This window comes from Camponotus vicinus, unplaced genomic scaffold (assembly GCF_025532165.1).
Source record: "Camponotus vicinus isolate PSW18456_S1 unplaced genomic scaffold, iyCamVici1.0 SCAF_12, whole genome shotgun sequence".
NCBI classification, from domain to species: Eukaryota; Metazoa; Arthropoda; class Insecta; order Hymenoptera; family Formicidae; genus Camponotus; species Camponotus vicinus.
Genome location: NW_028141948.1, coordinates 5,179,764 through 5,184,234, shown reverse-complemented (window position 1 = coordinate 5,184,234; position 4,471 = coordinate 5,179,764). Strand labels below are relative to the sequence as shown.

The window sequence follows — 4,471 nt, the reverse complement described above, 5'->3', positions numbered from 1 at the left end:
ATTGTTACAGAATATATACGTAATTAATAATAGAATAATTATTTTTATTATTAATAAACAGTAAAGAGAACTTAGATAGATTGCCACATTACATTTGTGACGCGCACGTGCCTGAGGTTACCGCCGTGCTCCTTAGTTACGAGCGTTCGGCGGCGCGGTTGCTAACGCGCGCGCGGTAAGAGGAGAGCGGTAGGCGTGAGCTAAGAAATCCGGTCGAAAGTTGTAAGTGACAGCACTGGTCTATAGAAAAGAGAAAGCATAGAGACCATTCAACGTTATCTCTCTGTTTTAAACTGTCAATATCCGGCTTCACTCCCCTCACCTATAAACTATATGAAAGCTTGGTCTAGTTATATACGTCATTGAGTACGTTTACACGGCAACGTTAATCTGGTTTAGTAACAATCGTAGTTATAACTCCCTAAAAGTGATGTTTACACGCAAGGATTTATTTTATCACTATTCCTCTTTACTTTAACTTATTGGCAGTTTTTGTATACTAGTACTCGTCACTCGTTGATACTTGATTATTCAGGTTGGCAATACGATTGTTATAACTCTCGTAGCGTTTACACGTCTTCTTAAAGCCGGATTTGTAAGTCTATTCCTTTTCCTCAGCAGGAGTAGCGTTACTACAACTGGTGTAATAACATCGGCGTAAAGCACGGTTTACACGGCATTTAACACCAGTAGTTGCAACAGCGGTTGTTACTAAACCTGATTAACGTTGCAGGCCTCCAGAGAAAGATAGGGATGTATGTGGGAGGAGGTTGGACGTGTCTTTACGCCCATTTGATCAACGAGCGACAGAATCCATCCGTGGCAACGGCATTGACGCATATCCTGTGGAGAGAGCATTCACACATTTTTCAGCCTAACGAATAATTGCTAGAAAACAATATTCGCAGACTAGAAAAATATGTGAGGCGCAAGTGGCTGGATCGGGAATCGAACCCGAGTCTTTCGCTTTCCGGGCAACTGCTCTAGACCACTGAGCTATCCAGACCTCACACCTAATGCTGCTTTTTAACACAGTGATATGCGACTCCAGAGCGATGTTGGTATCTTGCTCGATGGATGCAATGCCGATTGCCATAGAGGATCCTTGAAACGTACTCGATGGCTGCGTTCAACAGGAAAAGTTGTTTTGCAACTGTTGTAAAATTCGTGAATCTGATTAGTGTATGCTCTTAGATTCAGTCAAAATTAAGAGCATACACCAATCAGGCTCACGAATTTTACAACAGTTGCAAAGCAGTTTTTTCTGCTGAACTCAGCCAATGTCACACAGTGTTCGACACAATGCTTTCCTACAACGACATAACTCAACACAAGTATATACAGCTAAAAAGGTGAGATTTGTGTTCAATTCATGGCTGCCAATTATTTGACGAACATAGGGAAATTTCTTATAAAATTAATATTAAGGGCCGCTTCGACCAAACGTAATCGTTGATTAAAGGGTTGCCAACATGACAAAATAATTCAGTATGACCAATTGTATTTCTGACGATATACTGTATTTCTACAATTATATTGGCTTCTCTCTGTATATTGTTAGAAATACAATTGGCCACACTGAATTATTTTGTCATGTTGGCAACCCTTTAATCAACGATTAAGTTTGGTCGAAACGGCCCTAAGGCCCAGTTCCACAACTTATTCTAACCGAAGTTTAGCTTGTTAAAGGAGGATTTACATTGCGTCCCAAACCCATTGTATCCAATCAGACGTCATACATCGGACATTGAACGCAATGTAAATCCTTCTTTAACGAATTAAACTTCGGTTAAAGTAAATTGTGGAACTGGGCCTAAGCAAAATGTATTTGTATAAATTACACTTACTATGCCGTTAATACACAATTTTTAATTTCTATATAATTTTTAGAAACTGATAGGTTAGGTTAGGTTATTTGTAAGAGATGTAAGAATAAAATTTTACAAGAAAAATCACTATTATTAAAGTGCGAATTATCGGCTGAGAATTAAATAATGTTCCAACAAGCAGCTTTACACAACTCTCTAGTGTCTGACACTGTGTCTATTTGTGTCTCCTTGCTGGAAAACGACCTTTTTTATATAAGAGCCCAGTTCCACAATTTACTTTAACCGAAGTTTAACTCGTTAAAGAAGGATTTACATTGCGTTCAATGTCCGATGTATGACGTCTGATTGGATATAATGGGTTTGGGACGCAATGTAAATCCTCCTTTAATGAGCTAAACTTCGGTTAGAATAAGTGGAACTGGGCCTAGGGCCGCTTCGACCAAACTCCGATTAAAGGTGAAAAGGCTTTCGCACATGAAATTCCATAAGCACGTAAGACATAAGCGTAAGGAAATCGACCAATCACGGTCGAGTTTTGACCCCTTGGAGGGGCTAATACTTGACCGTGATTGGTCGATTTCCTTACGTTTACGTCTTACGTGCTTATGGAATTTCATGTGTGATGGCCAAAAGCACATAAAATTGCATAGGCGCATAACCATAAGCATAAAGAAATTGATTGGTCCACAAATATATGCATAAGAAAATGAACCAATCAATTTTCTTATGCTTATGGTTATGTGCTCCTGCAATTTTATGTGCTTTCACCTTAACTCAATCGTTGATTAAATTGCCAACATGAAATAATTCAGTGTGACCAATTGTATTTCTGACGATATAGGTTGTTTTCGAAAATAGATTTGGTTACTGCCAGTAAAACCAATACAGTTGGTAGCAGTGAAATTACTGGTGCTGCGTTTTGTTTCTCCCACCAGTAAAGCCATTGGAGTGATCTCCAAATCCAAAAGCTTATAAGACAAAACGAAAAAAATTACAAATAAAGAAATTAAAAAATCAAAGAAATGGAAAAGTCTGTTAAATCTGTCCCTTTATATGAATACAACGAAAATCAAATGAATTAATGAATTTGAAATTACTCGATGAGATAACAAATATTAAATACATTATAAAAGTAGAAAAAGAAGTATATGATCGTGCTCATAATGGTATAATTTTATTAATAATCCATATTTCACATAATATTAATTTTATTATAATAGTCTATATTTTACATAACCATTAATGTTTATGATAATATATGAATAACCATTAACATTTGTGATGTTACATTAAAATGAAAGTTATTGCAGATTATTGATTTTGACACATCAAATCGTTCACTTATGGAACGATACGAATCTGGAGTTGCTAAGACATATATAGCAATTAATATTTGTTTTTTGATATCAATTTTTTCTCTTCCTTTGAATGGAATATTATCCAATTTTGGTCCAATTAAGTATAGTAGAAAATTAAAAGTATTTCTTTCCATTCTGTAGTAAAAAATATGTATTATTATAAAAATTGTACAGAAATATGAACATTTATATATAATATAAATATATTATATATATATATATATATATATATATATATATATACAGGGTGAGCCATTTTAATTAACGCACGCAATTATTTCGGAAACAAAGCATTTTAGAGAAAAATGTTTCAGACAAAAGTTTTATGGTTTCGAGGGGGCCATAAGATGTTATCATTGGTTTGACCTTGAAGAGTTATTTGAAGGTCACATGAAGGTCACCCTCAATTTCTTAAATGGAACCTACTATTTGTCATTGCATATTCTTATAGCTTATCTCGAGAGCTTTCCAAAACACTATAATTAAGTACCTTTTCGTTAAGTACTTTTTGAGTTATGAGGCTTGAAATAATTTCTTAATTTTACATAAACCGTAAAATATCTTGTAAAATATTCATTTTTCGATTATATTACCTTAATACTTTTACGTACAAAATAATGAGAGGAATCAACTGGTGTAAAGAAAACACATAGTTGTTTTGAAGAAAAAATATATAATTTGCAATTAACAATTCCATATTTTTTTCTTAAAAACAACTATGTGTTTTCTTTACACCAATTGATTCCTCTCATTATTTTGTACATAAAAGTATGAAGATAAGATAATCGAAAAATGAATATTTTACAAGATATTTTACGGTTTATGTAAAATTAAGAAATTATTTCAAGCCTCATAACTCAAAAAGTACTTAACGAAAAGGTACTTAATTATAGTGTTTTGGAAAGCTCTCGAGATAAGCTACAAGAATATGCAATGACAAATAGTAGGTTCCATTTAAGAAATTGAAGGTGACCTTCATGTGACCTTCAAATAACTCTTCAAGGTCAAACCAATGATACCATCTTATGGCCCCATCGAAACCATAAAACTTTTGTCTGAAACATTTTTCTCTAAAATGCTTTGTTTCCGAAATAATTGCGTGCGTTAATTAAAATGGCTCACCCTGTATATATATATATATATATATATATATATATATATATATATATATATATACAGGGTGTCCGTCCTATTGTGTGCCAAAGAAAAACTATAAGATCTCGCTAAATTGAACTAAAAAGTCTTAAGCTAATATTACATTTGTGGTACGACAAATTTTTTAAG

The 4,471-nt window shown here is 34.0% G+C and overlaps 1 non-coding gene across 1 annotated transcript; it reads right to left on the bottom strand.

Annotated features, from left to right (window-relative positions):
* Positions 1-933: 933 nt before the first annotated feature.
* Trnas-gga (transfer RNA serine (anticodon GGA)) lies at positions 934-1,007 on the bottom strand. Its single transcript has one exon. It is a non-coding gene; the product is annotated as a tRNA-Ser (tRNA).
* Positions 1,008-4,471: the final 3,464 nt, after the last annotated feature.